Genomic DNA, 20,384 nt, shown 5'->3' on the forward strand with positions numbered 1-20,384 from the left:
CTGGACCTAAGGGGGAGAGGCTGGGGGCTGGAGGAAAGGAAGGAAGTTGCTGGACCTGCAAGGAGGGGCAGGCTAGAAGGAAGGGAGGTGCTGGACCTATGAGGGGGGGCTAGAGGGTAGGCTTGCAGGGGAGGCTCAGGGAAGGAACAGAGGTGCTGTAGCAGAGGGAGAGATTTTGAGGGAAGGGAGAGAGATGACTGGTCAAGGGGATGAAGGAAGAGGGAGACAAATTTTTAACTCACAGTAGGAGAAAGAGCCAAAAGCTGGAAGGAAGGAGAGAAGCTGGATAGGTGGGACGCAGAGGAAAGAGAGACATTGGTGTGGGTGAGGGAGAAAGGGGAGATACAGAAACAGATCTGAGATGCTGTATGGGGATGGCATATGAACACAGAGGGGCAATGCCTGACGGGGGGGGGGGGATTTGGGAATAGAGAGGCTATGCTGGACACTGGGAGGGAGGGGTATATGGACACAGGGGAGAGATACTAGATATAGGGAAGAATAGGAACTCAGAAGGGAGGTACTGGATATGGGAGGGCATAGGGACACAAGGGGTGATGTTGGACACAGGGGTAGGAGATAAAAGGGTGATGGATGCAAGATTTTGAACACAGTGGAGATACTGGACAAGGAACTTTGGGGCCACAGAGATGGGAGATGGCTCGTGGACATGGAGAGAGAAGGCATGACAAATAGACAGGAGACCTGGTGAGTGAATTAAGACTGAGGAAAGCAGAAACCAGAGACTAGGACCAAGCTGATTTGAAAAATAAAATAGCCAGACAACAAAAGGTAGAAAAATAATTTTATTTTCTATTTTGTGATTAGAATATGTCAGATTTGGAATGTACATCTTGCCAGAGCTGGTGTTAGACATGGCTGGAGCCCATGCCATAAATTTGGGAGGGAACCCCAAAGCCCATCACGAGACTGCACTGCCTTCAGCTTCCATCATGCTTGTGGCTCTCTCTGGCCAGGGGACCAATTGCTCCAGTTGCATTCTTCTAACACCATCCCTGGCACGTACTATCTTTACATTTTGCACAGGAGGAAATGCATTTCTTTCTGTTTCTCTGGTATTGTATTACATGCAAGGTCTGGCTTCTTGGGGTTTTGATTAAATTTATGTTTATAATTTGTAGTCTATTATTCTATATTTTGGCATTTTTGGTCCAAGTGTGTGATTGAGGTATTCTGTTAGTATGAATTTTCTATGTAGCCTTCTGTAGTAATTTTAGTTTGTTCAGTTTTCCCAATAGACATATTGCTATTTTATGACCCCACTGTAATGCGCCCCCCCCCCCCTAAGGTGCAGCGCGACCTCCCCCCCCCCCCCGGCGAAATCACCCCCCCCCCCCCGGTGCATGTTTACCCGTGTGCGCTATTGGCTCCCTCCGAGTCCTCCGTTCGTTCCCTCCCTGCTGCTCCCTCTGCCCCGGCTCCTGCACGGCCGTTTGACCTCACTTCCGGCCGGCGGAGCAGAGAGCAGCGGAATGCCGTGGGGGACGCATCTCTGAGGGCCCTGTGATCGCCATTCCCAGCAACCACATAACCACAGAAACCATCATCCAATCTACTGTTCTGGGGTGTCATGGATTTCTAATTGACCATCATTACTGAGATAGGTGAGGGGGAGGCTGGGAGAGGCGAGGGCATGTGCTATGGGTGCCGTTTCCCGCCATTAGAAATAGCGGCAGCCATCTTAATTTACATAAGGTGGTCAGTTAGGCTAGTTAACCCCTAATTGCCTGCAGGGCTAACAGGCTATCTATAATTCTATCTTCTGTCACTGCCCCCCTGATGGAGAACCCAAAAAATAAAAAACCAAGGTTAAGTAAAGGAAGTGGTAGTAGCAGTAGCCGACCCTTTCAAGAGACATGGACCGAGATGTATGGCATTATAGAAAAAAATGGCACATCATTTTGCGTTCTATGTACTGAAACGGTAGTAAGCAGAACGTGGAATATAAATAGACATTTTGAAACTAATCATTCCCAGCTCTTGAAAAAAAGTGAGGATGAAAGGAAGGAATACATTTCCAGGCAGCTACACTTTTATAAGAGCCAATCTAATTCCATCCTTACATTTGTAAAAGGTTCTACAAATTTAACATCTGCAAGTTTGAGCATTGCTCACTCATAGCTCAGCATGGAAAAGCACTCAGTGAGGGAGGATTTATTAAAGAAACTCTCCTAAGATGAGCACCAGTTCTATTTCACGATATGCAGAATAAAGATGCAATTATTAAGAGAATATCCGAGTTACCAGGAAATTTGGAGTGCCTGGATCTGATTACCAGACACTTTTAGCACCCTGAAAAATATAGCAATGGCTTTACTCACAATTTTTCCCTCTACGTACTTTTGTGAAACCTTATTCTCACCGTTAAATAATATCAAAACCAACAAAAGAAACAGATTGAAAGATGAAGTTAGTAGCGCTTGCTTGGGCTTGAAGTGTACAAAATACCAACCTTCAATTGAAGATTTAGCCAATGAAATTCAGCAACAAAAAAGTCACTAATAGGCAGATTAGTTAAAGAATTCCCCCTCCCCCTCACTTATCTTAGTTCACGGCACCCCACACAAGTTAAATAATATCAAGACCAACAAAAGAAACCGACTGACAGATGAACAAAGAAGTCACTAAGCAGGTAAGTTAAATAATTCGTTTTTGGTTTATTAAATACAGTTATATATTACAATTATACATTTTTGTTATTTAAACTATAAATATCGCGAAATTATGGTTTTTTTCTCAGGTGACACACTACCCGAGTTATGCTCGGATTTTTGGCGAATTTTGACACACCAAGCTCAAAAGGTTGCCCATCACTGATGTAGGGCCTTTTTCATAGGTAGGATCCTTGCTTTGGAAGTTAGTGCTGGCATCGTAGATTTGCTCTAGGTTATGAGTGACATTTTGTTTTAAAGATTGTTTTATTTACTATATGGCGGCTGTTGAGATTATGGTGAGTTTTATTGGGAAATGTCCTAATTCTGCTCTGCACCCATTGGGACGGGTGGGGGGGGGGGGTGTCAGGGGGTTCTGTGGATGCAGAATTTATTTACCTTTAATACTACACTATACTTTCTGGGATTGTTTCTATAGCGTGTACCTAGAGACATGTGTTGAAAAGTGTTTGGTCTTGCTATACAGGCTAAGTATGTGTGTTAGGGGACCGAGGCTGAAGAGTGCAATCTCTTGTACTTCCCCCTAGCCCTCAATGTGGCCTGCAGTCACTGAAGCCTGCACTGCTACCCTCATTGAAGTTATTGGGAGTGGGGTAGAGGTGGAGCATGGGGTGGGGTATCGGGAGGCAAGTTTTTCAATTTCAAAAAGTTGGCAACCCTGGTGCCCACCCATCTGACCTGTTGGCCCACCCAAAAATTGCCTTCTGGCTATGCCACTGGCCCAAATCGGCATAACGGAAAGCCAATTTTGGGCGTCCCCAACTGCTTTCCGTCGCGGGGACAACCAAAGTTCCCGGGGGCGTGTCAGAGGCGTAGCGAAGGCGGGACTTGGGCGTGCCTAACACATGGGCGTCCTCGACCCATAATGAAAAAAAAGGGCATCCCTGATGAGCACTTGGACGACTTTACCTGGTCCAGGGGCGTAGCCATGGGTGGGCCTAGGCCCACCCACTTTGGGCTTGGGCCCAACCAGCAACGGTGCACCCAGACGCCCAAACCGCCGGCGCACCGCAAGTTTTGTTACCTCCCTGCTCCCTCCTTCCTCCTGTCATCCCCGTCCGGACTCCGGCAGCGGTGCCGTCCGCTACGAGTGCTTCCTCTGCACTGGCCCCGGAACATTTTTTTTTATATACAGGTGCCAGTGTCCACTGACACATGTAAAGGATGAACACATCATGAAAAGACCAGAATGACCTCAGAAAAAGCCTATTATTTATATATCTTTTTTTAAACAGGAGCGAACATGCCACATGAGAACACAAAAATAAAGGCAAGAAATTCTGTATGGCAGCCTTTTATACAAGTTTTCAACAACTCTGTATTTAAATTGTCTCTCTCACATCCAGGGCAGCAGAGGGACACTGTACTATCCAGTACTTAGCATGATTCCAGTACTTGTTTCTGTATCTTTTCTTGTGAAAATCTAGTTCCCCAAAAATTACATTAAAAAAGGCTTTTAAAAATAATCCCTGCATCATGCCTCAGTATTTCTGCAGCATGCAGACTTGCTGCTTGTTAAGAACAAGACAGTGCTTGCCTCTGCTACCCATTCACCTTTTGTTACAGGACAGGGGTGGGGTGGATGCAGAGCTCAGGAAGTGACATGGACCCGAGGAATCCCCTTTGTACAGTTAGACCTGCTTTACATGGCCCTCATGGTTTGATAGTACAGGCACTCAGCTGTGTGACTTTCCCCTCAAGGACTTTGCCCCGGTTCTCTTCAGACTTGCTTACTCTGATATCTTCCCCTATTGCTGCTGTCAGCAGTCTGGCTCAGAGCTTACAAAGCATCTTAGAGCAATCTGTGAGGTATTTATTAACAATTGAATAACAGTTTGAAGGGATGCTACTGGCTTCTCAATACCTCTTGCTTTTAGTCACAGGTTTGGAGCTTATCCTGATGTCAGAAAAACCACGCTATCTCAAATTCAAAGGCACCTTTGAACAGCAGTGGCCACGACATTCTGGAATACATGCCATAAACCAATGCATTTATTTTATTTAAAAAGTATCAACACGTTGCCTGATTAGATTCCCACTTCCTTACTCCCTCTTTTACAGATTACACGTTCAGCTGCTTCCCATTTCGCAAATAGAGGCCAACGGCTATACGTAAAGGGGGAGAATACTGGATTTATCGCGCATTAAAAGGCTTTTTTTTGTTACATTTGTACCCCGCGCTTTTCCACTCATGGCAGGCTCAATGCGGCTTACATGGGGCAATGGAGGGTTAAGTGACTTGCCCAGAGTCACAAGGAGCTGCCTGTGCCGGGAATTGAACTCAGTTCCTCAGTTCCCCAGGACCAAAGTCCACCACCCTAACCACTAGGCCACTCCTCCACTCCAGAAGTTTATTTTACTTTTTGGATTTTGCTCCCACCTTTTTCAGTAGTAGCTCAAGGTGAGTTACATTCAGGTATACTGGGGATTTCCCTGTCCCAGGAGGGTTCACAATCTAAGTTTGTACCTGAGGCAATGGATGGTTAAGTGACTTGCCCAACATCACAAGGCGCAGCAGCAGGATTTGAACTGGCCACCTCTGGATGTCAAGACCAGTGCTTTAACCATGAGTTACTCATGTACTTTTACATGATCCTCATGTAGTATGTTCTGGGGCAAAACACTGGTGAAGTTACATGTAAATGTAACTTCACCAGTGAATTTATATGTAAATTAGAAAATATGTGTGTACTTTACATAGTAACATTTATACCTGCTCCTGAGTAGGAATATACATCCCCAGCTTCAATATTGCCATGATTTCTGTTGGTTTACCACTCCAATAATATAATGACACATAAACACCTATGTGCCTCTATAGGCACATAGCTGTTTATGTGTCACATTATTGGCTCTTCACCCAGGTCTTTAATGGAAGAAGCAACTAACTTGCTAGACACACACAGACATGTTTATGCAGTGCTTTTTTTGTAGAAAAAAAGGTGCCGGTACTCATTGTGGGCGGGGTCATCACACATGGCACAGCCCCTATTATAGCCACACCCACATTAGTCACACCCCTTGTACCAGCCATGGCACATATAAACAGACATCATTGAAAATATTATACTAGTATAGGAGAAAAAATAATTTGATTTTTTTTCATTATAAATAATTTCTGTAAGCTGTTACAGCTCCAGTATACCCAGTGCAAAATAAGACAAATTCCAAACACTAAAATGAAAATAAAATGATTTTTTCTACCTTTGTTGTCTGGTGACTTTGTTTTTCTATCCATATTGGTCCCAGTCTCTGATTCTGCTGCTATCTGTTCTCTTAACTCCATTTCCAGGGCTTCCTTTCCATTTATTTCTTTACTTTCTTCCTTTCTTCTTCTTTTGTTGCCCTGCATCCATAAGTAAAAGCTGGGTCCTCCTCCATGGAATTGACTGGAGGAGGTATAACATGGATCCAGCTTTTGCCTATTTTTTCCATCCATGTGCAGTTTTTCTCCTCTTCCCTTTCCCTCATCTCCATCCATGTGCATCTTCTTTTTTCTTTCCTCCCCTCCATTCATGTCCAGCACTTCTCCTCTCTCCTCCCCTCCATCCAAGTCAGCATTTCTCCTCTCTCCTAGCCAACTCCTCCATCCATCCATGTCCAGCAATTCTCCTCTATCTCCTGCTCTCCTCTCCATCCATTTCTAGCATTTCTCCTCTCTCCCCTCTCATCCATGTCCAGCAATTCTCACTTCCCTGTCCTCCCCTCCCTGTCCAGCGATTCTCCTCTCTCCCCTCCATGTCCAGCAATTCTCTCTTCCCTGTCCTCCCCTCACCATCCAGCGATTCACCTCTCTCCCCTCCATGTCCAGCAATTCTCTCTTCCCTGTCCTCCCCTCCCCATCCAGCGATTCACCTCTCTCCCCTCCATGTCCAGCAATTCTCTCTTCCCTGCCCTTCTCATGTCCAGCAATTCTCTCTCCCCTGCCCTTCCCTCCCATCCCATGTCCAGCAATTCTCTCTCCCCTGCCAATCCCATGTCCAGCAATTCTCTCTCCCCTGCCCTTCCCTCCCATCCCATGTCCAGCAATTCTCTCTCCCCTGCCCTTCCCATGTCCAGCAATCCTCTCTCCCTTGCCCTTCCCTCCCATCCCATGTCCAGCAATTGTCTCTCCCCTGCCCTTCCCATGTCCAGCAATCCTCTCTCCCTTGCCCTTCCCTCCCATCCCATGTCCAGCAATTCTCTCTCCCCTGCCCTTCCCTCCCATATCATGTCCAGCAATTCTCTCTCCCCTGCCCTTCCCATGTCCAGCAATTCTCTATCCCTTGCCCTTCCCTCCCATCCCATGCCCTGCAATTCTCTCTCCCCTGCCCTTCCCATGTCCAGCAATTCTCTCTCCCTTGCCCTTCCCTCCCATCCCATGTCCAGCAATTCTCTCTCTCTTGCCCTTCCCTCCCATCCCATGTCCAGCAATTCTCTCTCTTGCCCTTCCCTCCCATCCCATGTCCAGCAATTCTCTCTCCCCTGCCCTTCCCATGTCCAGCAATTCTCTCTCCCTTGCCCTTCCCTCCCATCCCATGTCCAGCAATTCTCTCTCCCCTTGCCCTTCCCTCCCATCCCATGTCCAGCAATTCTCTCTCCCCTGCCCTTCCCTCCCTTCCCATGTCCAGCAATTCTCTCTCCCCTGCCCTTCCCTCCCATTATTTCCAGCGATTCTCCGCCTCTTTCCTGCCCTCCCATCGACGTGCAGCGATTTTTCCGTCCCTCCCCTGCCCTCACCTCTCCCATTTCCAGCGATTCTTCATCCCCCAGCCGTCCTCCTTCACTGCCTGCCAGCCAGCGTCGGAGTCAGAAGCGAACGGTGCAGGCAGCAATTGGCTGGCAGCGTCGTAGCTTCCCTCTGCAAGTCCCGCCTACAACTTCCTGTTTACGCATAGGCGGGACTTGCAGAGGGAAGCTACGATGCTGCCAGCCAATCGCTGCCTGCACCGTTCGCTTCTGACTCCGACGCTGGCTGGCAGGCAGTGAAGGAGGACGGCTGGGGGATGAAGAATCGCTGGAAATGGGAGAGGTGAGGGCAGGGGAGGGACGGAAAAATCGCTGCACGTCGATGGGAGGGCAGGAAAGAGGCGGAGCATCGCTGGAAATAATGGGAGGGGAGGGGAGGAGGAGAAAAAGGTGCCGGTACGCCGTACCGTTGCGTACCGGCACAAAAAAAGCACTGTGTTTATGCACTCCGAACATAGCTGAGTTAATATTCAAGCACCTTTCTGACTTTATCTGCAACTTTCTTTAAACTAGTCCCCTTATTTTCTAACTCCTATTAGTCTCTCTTATCTGTCTGTGTTCCACCTTCACTTATACCCTATGCTGTCTATTAAGATATTGTGTGTATTGTGTTGACATTGTAAGCACAGTACAGTCTCGAATGACTGACATAAATGGGACCAACCTGTAGTTGGATAAATGAAAAGGCAGATAGTACGGAAAATGCTACATAGGTGAGGCAATGAGGCTCATGCTGCGGCTATGCGGACAGTGATCATCAAGGGGGTAGAGTTTCCACCAAGTAAGAGTGCTTACCAGTGGATGAACAGTAGAGAAGTTTACAAGCAGCAGCCCAGTGTCCATGCAATGAGAAACTTACTGTTTTCATAAGTGAAGCAGGGTATAAGCCAGCAGTTATCAAAGCTTCTGTGGATGTGATCCAATCTGTATAGTCACAGAAAGAATGTGATCCCCCCCAGCAGGTACAGAGAACGGTGACCAAAATTATGAAAGAGATGGAAAAACTCATATGAAGAGAGGCTAAAGAGGCTAGGGTTCTTCAGCTTTGAGACGAGATGGCTGAGGAGAGATATGACAGAGGTCTATAAAATCCTATGTGGTGTAGAATGGGTAAACGTGAATCGATTGTTTACTCTTTCAAAAAGTAAAAAGACTAGGAGAACTCCATGAAGTTACGTAGTAACATATTTAAAACAAATGGAATAAATATTTTTCACTCAATACATAGTTAAGCTCTGGAACTTATTGTCACAGCAGATAAGAACATAAGAGTAGCCATACTGGGTTACAGCAATGGTCCATCTAGCCTAGTATCCTGTTTCCAACAGTGGCCACAAACTGAGTTTAAAAATGATTTGGATAAATTCCTAGAGGTAAACTACATAAGCCGTTGTTAAGGTTGACCTCAGGAAAGCCACAGCTTATTTCAGAGGTTAACTGACATGGAATCTTGCTACTTTTTGGGAATCTACCAAGTGCTTGTATCCTGGACTGGCCACTGCTGGAAACAGGATACTGATTTTGCTGTGATACCAGGTGACTGAACCATGCAGTTTGGCTACTTGTTGCTATATGTATAGCCTCAAAATGATGGAGATGCATGAGAATCTATTTCCTTGGGACACTGGTATCCTCTGGTTAAAGTCGTACAGGTCAATATTCAGCTGGCAGCAGTCAAGCTTTTTTTGGCCGACAGCAGCGTTATGCATGGATGTTCAATGCGAGGCCATGTCCAGGCCCAATATTGAATATCTAGATTTGTGCAGCTGGCTGTAATTGTGTTAATCCTGTTAATTGTGATATTTAGCATTTAACTGCCTAAGTGAAACTGGACAAAGTAGATAGGACTGTGTTTTATATGGTCTATTATTGGCACTTAACTGTATAAGTGCCAACTCCACCCACCCACCCCCAAACCGTCCAGCAATTTAACCAGGCAGACGCCTCTCCTGCCCAGTTAGATCACTCTGAATATTAACCCCGTAAAATCAATCCTTTGAAAGTTATTGACAGTGACACCTAATGGTTTCATTTTATTATTCTTTCCAAACCAACAGAATGATACTAGTCCACCATCCAACCTCCCTCCTCTCCAGGTCAGACAGACACACAGAGAACACACGTGTGCATACACAAAGCAGTTAGAAATAATTATATAAGCAATGCTCTGCATGCCTTTCTTATTGGTTTATTCTTCCCAACAAGGACGTCTTGTCTGGCAGCATTTGTACAAAAAATGGTCACACAGACATCCCTGCAGAACGGAGGGGCAGCCTAGTGGTCACTGCAGGCTTGAAGATATCCAACATTTAGGTACAGTAGATATATAATCTACATAATTGGTCACACTGCTTCCCTGGATGGCTGGCTTCGTAACACCATGCTGACGTCAGCTCGCCTCCAGCATTCCCTTCCCTCTCAGTGTCCCACCCTCGCGGAAAGACGAAATGACGTCAGAGGAGGGCGGGACACTGAGAGGAAAGGCAAGGGAAGGCTGGAGGCGACGCGAGCCGAGTCTGCCGCTGATGCGACCTGAGGCAAGATGAATGGCTTAAAGGCAGGGCGGCAGGAAGGACAGAGTCACTGGTCATAGAGGAGAGGGGAGGGTAGAATCGCTGGACATGGATGGGAGGGCAGGGCAGAGGAGAATCGCTGGAGATCAATGGGATGGGAGGGCAGGGCAGAGGAGAATCGCTGGACATGGAGGGGAGGCCAGGGTAGAGGAGAATCGCTGGACATGGATGAAAGGGGAGGGAGCAATTGCTGGACATGGAGGGGAGGGCAAGGGAGAGAGGAGAAATCGCTTAGACGAGAGCCTTCCTAGAGCCAGTTTCATTTTTTATGAAACAGGCTTTGTTGCTTGTTTAAAGATAAAATAACAGAGTTGAAGTGGGATTTAAACCTGGGTCCTCTGGTTTACAATCCACTCCACTAACCACTAGGCCACCCTTCAGACCTGCTTGCTGTTGTGTTCAGAATACACACAGCACCTGATATTGTCAGGGAGCCTAGTTTCCCTTTTCTATGTCACTTTCAGGAGTGAGGGAGAGGGGACAGTAACCGCTGGGTGGATTCATGAGGGGGTCATACATTAACCCTCCAGTGGTCAGCTATTCAACTTGGGTACTTTTTTATGCTCTTGACGTGATTGGAACAGGTCTAACTTAGGATGCCCCCCTTTTTTTTGACTTGGACATTTCTTCCCAAGCAAATTATCACTGTTGATGTCTTAAATTTGGGCCCTCCCTTAGTCCTGCCCTAACCACGCCCACAACACACCCCTTGTTATTTGAATGACTGTAGTGAAGGATGTCCAAATTATGCCTTTTGAAAATCGCAATTTGGTTGTTTTTGGGAGATGGACGTCTCAAAATGGCCAAAAAAAATCCATCTGCTTTGAAAACAAGCACTTATATGTACTACTACTGCTATTACTACTACATATCATTTCTATGGCACTACAAGACGTACCCAGCACTGTACATTTGAACATGAACGCCAGTACCTGTTGGTGTGGACAGTGGCAAACTGTGAAGCTTGAATAAATTCATCTTTTGACATTTGTTCAGCGTGATATCTAATGGGCTGATATATTAACACACTTAGTTTCATGTCATTATTTGCAAACCACCACTCAATCCAGACCAACCTTCCTTCTCTCTTGCAGGTCAGACACACATACATACATACATATGCAGATGAGTTAGAAAGAATTCTTTCATTGCTTACTTTTCCCCACTTGTTCAATATTTATGCATGCACATAGAGCATGCTCCATGCCAGAATATACATACAGGTACAAGTCTCTTCTCTAAACAGCTTCCTATCTGAGGCAATAGAAAAGAAAGTGATTTGCCTATGTTACCAGTGTCGGTGAAAGAAGCAGAATTTAAACCCAGGTCTCCAGAGTCACTAAACTAATGCCCTCTGACAGAAGATCCATTACTGGTGTTTAAGATACAGCATAGTAAAGAAGCTCTGATCCTTAGTCCTTGAAAGTACTGCTAAGCATGAAACTGCACTAGAGCATGGGAGACCAGCAATCACCTGTGCACTCTGAGACCCTGATCCCACCACATATGTACAGCCACTAAAGAATATCTCAAAATCCCACATTCACTGGGGGGGGGGGGGGGTCCCAATGCATGAAGAGTTCCTTGAGGGACGCCAGGGAACTTCCTGTAGGCTAGTTGTTCCAAATGACCAAGACCATGGGGGTAAGGGGAAATGGTTAGGCAGACCTCAGCATTTCTCGGAGCCCAAGTTAATGAATGCTTCAGCTTCCAGTTGACTGACTGCAAATGCTTGTGCAAAAAAAAAAGTCCCTCTACTTTTAAAAACGTATGTTGTTTACAAGACCAAAACCAGCCACCTCAGCAGATATTTTTAGGCTGGAGGTGGTGGGGGCTGAAAAGGCTGAAGTCAGCTATGGCTCCCAGCAACAGGAACTTCGCTTCACTCCCACTCTGTGACCTTGGCCAATGGGGGGTCACATGGTACTAAATGCTGGCTCAGGGAGGAAAAAGGCTGCCAGTTACAGAGGGCACTTCCTGTTCCACCTCCATCCAGTCTCCCCTAACCCTCAGGCCTGCTGCTGCTGTCCCCTTCAGTCCTGGAAGTTTAGCATTCACACAGCAGAGAGCAGGTATCATCGCCCAGCTGTGCTGGTCATTCCATACCAGCCTCAGCAAGCAGCACCTCCTTTCCCACAGCTTTTCTGCAAGCAGCAACTTGGTGGCAAATGCCAGATGTGCATAACGTCACCAGAGGTTGGGACTTGGTTTTCCAGGTTACTCCAGGTCATAATCTGGAACCAGGCTGAGCCAGTTCTGGCCTTGCCTAGCTGCAAGTGTGGGCTTGCAGATCTCATTTTAGAGAAAAACAGAAGTAACCACCTATGCTCAGGAAGGGGAGAAGACCAGGGGAATTCAGGCATGACTCAGCCTGCTCCTAATAACCAAGAGACATTTTACAAACTCCCCCCCCCCCCAACCTGAAATTGGATTCATCCTACACAGGGTTGATTTCCTGACCCCATCTGGCTTCCTCATGGACTGATGCTCAGAATTAAATGTGGACACCGAACCAGCGCCAACCTTAGTGAGCACAGAATATTCAGAGGCTGTAGCGCGGGAGACGAACACGCCAAAGATTAGCGCAAATAGAATGCTAATGCAGTCAAAAGGATGTTAACGAGGTCATTTCCTATTCCCTCCCCAATGTTCAGAGAACAGCGCACAAAACAAAGCCACCTTACCACTGAAGAAATAACGCCAGCTTGGAGTTAGGGTGTTTGAAGAGAGGATTTCTCATGATTCATTCTTTAAAATCTGCTGGGTTTTATATAATTTGGAAGCAGAAGGAAGCCCATGCAAGCCCCTAAAATGCTGGCAGTGAGAAATTAATGTGCACAGGTCAGAGGAAACCCAAAAGGGAAAGCACACATTGGCGCCTGTTTCTTGCATTTAAATATAAGTGCTCCAAGTAAAAAAACAAATTGAAATGCTTATATTTAAAGGCGCAGAAAACAGATGCCAATGTGTACTTTACGTTCGAGTTTGCCAGGCGCATGTGCACAGGAGCTGAGCTTACCATGAAACTCTTCTGTGCTTGTACCAAAGCATGCCTCTCCCTCCTCACTTTCACTTTTACAATGCACATATAATTTGAATATTATTTCCTTTGAGCACTGGTGAACTAGGTTTCTTCGCTGCTGGCTTACTACAGGAGTTCTGAGCATTGGCCCGAGTCTGCTGAGGCAGTATGCATAGGTCCTGAAGGGGGAGTAGGGTTTCACTCAACAGAAACAGCCACAAATTGATCAAGGAACTTCCTGGGGTATATTCTGGCATGTCATCTACCAACATTTGCTTATTTCCGATCTGACGAAGAAGGGCAACCTTCAAAAGCTAATCAAGAAATGTATTAAGTTATATCAAATAAAAAAGGTATCATCTTATTTTCTTTTCCATGTTTTATTTCTATTTATTACCTTTCTCACATGCAAATAAGCGTGCACTCTTTCAGTCCTCTCACCCCACCTTATCCAGACAGCTCACACAAGGAGTGGGGAGCTGAGCTGGGAATGGAACTCAAAGAGATACCAGTCAGCCTGGCCCTAAATGCCATTAATCCAGTTTTATGATGTGCAATGCCTATTAAACTAATGAAACTCTTCTGTTCCCCCAGCTGCCCAATTCCACTAGCCATGGCAGCCTCCCATTTATTTCACAAATTTCTATCCTGCTCCATCTAAAGTTCTGGGCGGGTTACAAGAGAACATTCATAATAGGTAAAAATTAACAAAACATATAAACAATACACTATATAATCCAAACAGCCAAATATTTCATAAAATAATTATGGACACATATCTACATCATGTAGCATATGAGAAAAAGAATGACTAAAACTAATTTAAAAGTATTACAATGTAACCCATAACCAAGTTGTAACAAATGTATTTCCATTATTCATATCTTATTGTAAGCCACACTGAGCCCGCAAAGAGGTGGGAAAATGTGGGATACAAATGCAATAAATAAATAAAAATACATGACATGACACATAACAAAAAGAAATCTAATTTTCATATGCTTTGTGGAACCACCATGTTTTGAGTTTTCTTAAATTGAGCATCATATTGAATTGCTCATAGCAAGATGAAGGGAGGGAATGAGAAATCCTTACTCCTGTTCTGTCTCTTGTAAAACTGGTCTCTGCTTACCTCCCTTCAGTCCCCATGTACATCAATTTACTCTCCATTGTATACCTTAATTTAGGAGAACTGGATTAAATTGTATTATAGAATCTAGAAGGGAAACTCCCAGGCTCCGTCATTCATGTCTCTCAGTCAGCACTGCAGGAGCTGAGCGGGGCGGAGGAGACAATGCCCTGTGTTGACACCGCCCTCGCTGCTTTCCCGCAGGCGATTCCCAGGCTTTGGCAAGCATTCCCACCCTCTTGGCAATTAGCCCAATTGCGCACATTAACTTAAATATCAGCATCAACAGGTGGATAGTTTTAAAAAAAAGCTAAAATAATCATTTGCAAACAAAATTTGTGACTTTGCGTGGGCAGGGTAAAGGGGTGATGGAGAGTTCTCATTGCCTGACAGCTGAAAGTACAAATCCATTCATAAAGCCAAAGTGATCCAGATTCTCTGCAGGCAGTAATACCTTTCAACTGTACATCTGTAAGAGTTATACCAACAAGAAGGAGGATGAGAACTTTTCAAGAATGTGCTGGTCTCCCCTTAGGAAGGGCCGCTCAGAATTTTCCTACAAGTGGCGAGTACAGTATCTTTAGACGGTAACAGCCACCAAGATTATTTGTCTGTATGAGCTCAAGGTGAGTTACATTCAGGTACACTATGCATTTCCTATCCCTGGAAATCTAAGGAGCCCTTTTACAAAGCATTCTGCGTTAGTTTTGCCATTAGCTATTTATTTTTTCAACTTTTTTTGTCATGGGGCGTGTCATGGGCAGAGAATGGGTGTGGCATCAAAAATCAGTTAACATGCCGACATTACTGCACACTAACTGGTTTACGTGTGCTTAATGTGGGAGCCACGAGTGCATCCTACATAGGAGGCAGCATTATTTTTCTTTTTTCAGCTGCCGTGCACTAATGCTAACATTAGTAAACAGCTTGAAGAAAAAATTGAAAAATAGCAATTTTAAGGCTGTGGTATAAATGGTCTTTACGCGCAGAGATGACCCACATTACCAACATTAAGGACATTTTCTACCATGGTTTAGTAAAAAGGCCCCTAATTTCGTACCTGAGACAACGGAGGGTTAAATGACTTACCCAAAATTACAAGGAGCAGCAGTGGGATTTGAACCAGGCTTTTATGGTTGTCAGTCAGGTGCTCTAGCCACTAGGCCACTCCTCCTATCTAACAGTCTGTCAGGATTTTTAGTTTTCTCCCAATGTGACCACCATAACTCCACACATCAGAAAAGTACAAAAACGGACCCCGAGAGGCAGGATTTTTAAAATCACCAGAAAACAAATTTGCAAGGGGGGCGTGTTTTGGGCGGGACATGGGTGGCACCACAAGGGTAAATTAGACCTTACCTGCTAATTTGCTTTCTTTTAGTCCCTCTGGACCGGCCCAGAATGTGACTGATGGGTTGTGCACGCCTTCCAGCAGGTGGAGACTGAGAAAAAACTGTGACTCTAGCCATCCAATAAGAGCCCTTGCCAGCTAGAGAAAGATCCAGTAATAAAGTACCAAAGCAGAAGGAAAGTCATAGAAGAAATACAGAAACTGTGCATCCAAAAACCTGAGCAGCCACCGGCACATTGCCAACAACGGGTGCGTGCCTTCAAACATATCATGGACCTTCATACTGGACCTTTCAGAAAATTTTCTTTTCTTTTTAACTATATTGATCAAGAAACTAACAACACAGCTCCGAACAAACACCGATATCTGAAGGGAGGGATCTGGGCCGGTCCGGAGGGACTAAAGGAAAGCAAATTAGCAGGTAAGGTCTAATTTACCCTTCCTTAGTGTCCCTCCGGACCGGCCCAGAATGTAACTGATGGGAAGTAACAAAGCAGTGAAAATATGGGGGGGGGGGGGGGGGGGGACCCTAGAAGCCCAGCCAATAAAATGCGCGCACTAAACAACTTGACAACTGAGAACGTCTAAATGGTAGTGGTTAGAAAAAAAGAATGCAGAGACAACCATGATGCCGCCTTACAAAAATCTTCTGAAGTCACCAGACAACTGTCTGTCCACGAGGGTGACCGATCTCTTGCAGAGCGAGCCTCAACCTGCTCTGGAACATACGTCCCAGAAAAAGAATAAGCTGAAGCAATCATTACTTGGAGCCATCAAGAAACAGAGAGGTTAGAGGCTGCCACTGCAACCAGAACAAAGAAACAACCAAATCACCGGATGTCATCAGTAGACCTAATATTGTGCTACAACACCCGCTTGACATCCAAATACTTCAAAAACCACTGCTCTTCTGAACCAGAAAGAGAACCGAAGACAGGCAATAGCACTGGCTGAGAAATATAAAACACTGAGACACTACCTTAGGAAGAAAGGAAGGGACGGTCTGGAACACTACCCGATCGGACCAGAACTCAAAAAACGGAGAACTACACAACAGCGCCTGCAACTGCGAAGCTCGTCTAGCCGAAACAGCAGCCACCCAAAATACTGTCTTCAGAGACAAGTCCGCCAAAGTAGAGGATAACAAAAGCTCCAAGGGGGTCTTCGTAAGAACCTTAAACACAAAAAATCAGATCCCAACGAGGAAAAAAATTTGCGAGGAAGGGCAAAGGACAATAACCGTCCTCAAAAAACGGACCCCATCCGGAAGACTAACTAGAGACCTCCTTCGGATACGACCACGGAACGGTAACAAAACTGGAAACTGCACCTTAAGAGGGAAACTGCACCTTAAAAGAGACCTAAAGAAGGCCTATATCACAGCCCTGCTGCGAAAAAAACAAAAGATGTGGAACCGAAGCACAGAAAAGTGAAAGGCCCAAAGCCTTTACCCCTGTACTCCAATATCCTCCAAGTGCGCCATCTCCATCAACGACGTAGAACGTTGACAATAGCAAAGCATAAACGCAAGGATCTGAGCAGAATAACCTTACTACCAGGATAGCACTAACAAGATGCAGGTCGTAAGACAGAATCGATCCGACTCCGGATGCACGATAGGACTCTGCGACCAGAGAATTCGCTGGACCGGAAGTCTAAAGAAAAAGCCATCCCAACGACGTCGAAGATCGGCGCACCACGTCCTTTGAGGCCAATCCGGTACCACGAAAATCAGACTTCCCCTGTGTGCCTCTACCTTCTGAAAAAAGCACCATATCAGAAGCATACCTTAGACCGGCTGAGCAGGATTGTAGAAGATCGTCCATTCCCTGCGCTAAGGGAGCCTTTTGATGACAGAAGAACAGAGGAAGTTTTGCATTGCTGGGGGAAGCAAACCGAAGCATTCCGGCCCCCCCCCCCCCAACAAATGAGTAATGGCCAAAACGCCACTTCGCATAGCAACCACTCTCTCGAATGGAGCAGAAGACAACTGAGAAAGTTTGCGTGAACATTTAGGACCCCTGCTACTTAAGCCGCTGAAAGAACCATCAGATGGACCTCCGCCCAATGAAGCAGGAGCACCGTCAGCAATGGCAGACTCCCCGTACCTCATGATCTATTGAAAATTGCGACCACTGTTGCATTGCCTGACCTTAGTGGAACTGCTCGGCTTCTCAGAAGAAGAAAAACACCTCTGGAGCCCCAGAAGAAATCACTCTGGTCCCTAATGCCTTCTGAAGAGACCAGAGACCCTGAGGAAACTGCCCCTGACAGCGAGCTCCCCAGTCGAGGAAACTAGCATCTGTCGTCACTACAGACCATCTGGCCTGATCCAGAAGCATACCTTTGAACAAATTGGACTCCCAAAACCACCAATATAAACTGGTCTGCACTTAGAGTGAAAGAGGCAAAGTTTGATGAAGCGAAACCTTCTGAAATGACCATCTCGACAACCACTAGATCTGAAGAGATCTCTTGTGAGTCCTGGCCGGGCCACCACCTCGATCACTGCCGGACTGGTTCCCAAGGCTGTAGAGAACATCCCACCGGAGTAAAATCTGCCCGAAGCAACGAAATCTGAGTCTGCAACTTGAAGACCCGAGTCGACGGAAGAACACGCGACCGTGGCTTGTGTCGAACCTGACCCCCAGATACGTAATCGACAGAGAAGGCAGAAGACTGCTCTTCTGCACATTAACTACCCAATGTAGGACCTACAAGAATGGTACCACCCGAGCTGCCACCTGAAGATACTTGTGGGAAGACCTTGTCCAGATCAACAAATCATCCAAATAAGGATGCACTAAAATGCCCTCCATTGTGAGAGCCTCTACCACAACTACCCTGACTGTGGTAAACGTATGAAGAGTAGATGCCAACCCAAAGGGAAGAGGCTGAAACTGAAAATGGTGGACTAGCACTGCAAAAGAAAACAAAGGAAACGTTGATGTGCAGAACGAATAGGAATGTGAAAATAGGCTTCTGTAAAATCGAGAGAAGTCAGAAAACTCCCGTGACCGCACTGTCATAAAGACTCCATCCAAAAGGAGAGCACTTAAAGGACTTGACTGAGCGTCTTGAAATCTAAAATTGGATGGAAAAAACTGTCTGTCTTTCTTGAAAACCAGAAAGTAAATGGAGTAACAATCAATTGCCACTGATCCGCCCAAGGGACAGGAGAAAATTGCTCGAAAGACCAGAAATCTGCAGAGAGTAGCTCTGACGGCCCCTGCATGTGATGTGGAAATGGCAACGAGATGCTAGGAAAACATCTGACAAAGGATGAACAAACCTGAATGCATATCTTTCTCATCTGGGCCCACCTCTCTTGAAATGGTGCGAATCGAGCGCCACGAGCGAGGAGAGCCTGAACCTGCACCACTTCATTGCTGAGAGCGGGAGAACTAATGTGTGAGACAGCAGAAAGACACATAACAGCAGACTTATGCCAAATTGTAAACTAGATATAACTCCTGTAACTGCAACATTACAGTATCTAGGTGACCAGTTGAGGATAACCCGAAAGGAAACAGTATACAAAGAGAATAAACTGGATAGTGGTGATGAACATCAGCACTAAACTGGGCAACCCAAGACCAGACATTCAGTGCAGAATCAGTGGAGAGCCTGGGAACAGAGGTGGCTACTGTTGGAGATGGGATGCTGAGCGTGACAGACCTTCGGTCTGTCCCAGAATGACAACACTGATGTTCTTATAGTCTCATTCAGCCTTGATCGGATGAGTGTGCCCCAACAAATGAGACAACAAGCTCTACCCATGGCTGAATTGAACAGTCTAGTTTGGACAGACAGGAGAAACTAATACCGGTAGAAAACAGCTGTCCACACATCCCTAATCAATGCTGCTGCTGCCTTCTGGACATGGTCCAGCATTGGAGTAAAATCATAAGAAAAATTGTAAACTGAAATTTGAAAACTACATTAAGAGCTTTTTATTCCAGACCTTCGCACCCCTCAGGAAAGATGGCAAAGGTAGGGAGGGAGGGAGAGGATAGGAAAGATGAGCTTCAGACAAACTGATTATATACTGCTCTCCACCAGGTAATCCCTGTCAGTCTACAACCAAACTGGCCCAATCTGTAAAGCTGCATGACCTCACGTACCTCAGCACCATAAAAGTAACCTAGACACAGCATTGAGAAGAAAATAGAAGGGAACATGGCTCAAAACAGAGAGAAACCATTTTGTTTATTTTATTTTATTAACTGAGGATGCAATGCAAAACATTCTTCAGAACAAACGTTGGCTGACATAGCATAAAACAAATGGGCATCTGAAATATTTTGGTTAGGAAGCTAGAAACATTAGCTTAGCCTACCCTGCTGAGATGTTATCTCGCCATAGTTCCCAGAGAGGGCAAAAATAGAAGCTGAATCACCTAATGCCGAGAGTGCTATGCCCAGAGCTGAATAACCTGTAAGGTCCTGAGCACTGCTGCCCACTTGATTATATACCTACCCTCCCCATCCATGTCCAGCATTTCTTCTCTCTCCCTTCCCTCTCCTCCATCCATGTCCAGCAACCCTCCTCTCCCCTCCATCCACCCATGTCCAGCAACTCTCCTCTACCTCCTGCCCTCCCCTCCATCCACCCATGACCAGCAACTCTCCTATTCCCTCCATCCACCCATGACCAGCAACTCTCTTCTCTCCCCTGCCCCCCTCCAGCCATCCATACCCAGCTATTCTCTTCCCTGCCCCCCCTCCAGCCAGCCATCCATACCCAGCAATTCTCTTCTCTCCCCTGCCCCCTCCACTCATCCATACCCAGCGATTCTCTTCTCTCCCCTGCCCCCCCTCCAGCCATCCATACCCAGTGATTCTCCTCTCCCCCCTGATTACCTCCAACGAAGTGGCCGAGTCATTGA

General features: G+C 46.1%; 1 protein-coding gene across 9 annotated transcripts in view; it reads right to left on the minus strand.

Annotated features, from left to right (window-relative positions):
• The window catches only part of HDAC7 (histone deacetylase 7), a 964,197-nt gene that overhangs the window by 317,528 nt on the left and 626,285 nt on the right, over positions 1-20,384 (minus strand). Inside the window, exon 1 of one of the 9 annotated variants that reach the window (XM_030198160.1) lies at positions 14,149-14,169. The exons of the other annotated variants lie outside the window; for them this stretch is intronic. The gene's annotated coding sequence lies outside the window, so the exon portion shown is untranslated. Of the gene's footprint in view, positions 1-14,148; positions 14,170-20,384 lie in introns of those variants that run through there. 9 annotated transcript variants of the gene reach the window in all.

This window comes from Microcaecilia unicolor, chromosome 3, assembly GCF_901765095.1.
Source record: "Microcaecilia unicolor chromosome 3, aMicUni1.1, whole genome shotgun sequence".
NCBI classification, from domain to species: domain Eukaryota; kingdom Metazoa; phylum Chordata; class Amphibia; order Gymnophiona; family Siphonopidae; genus Microcaecilia; species Microcaecilia unicolor.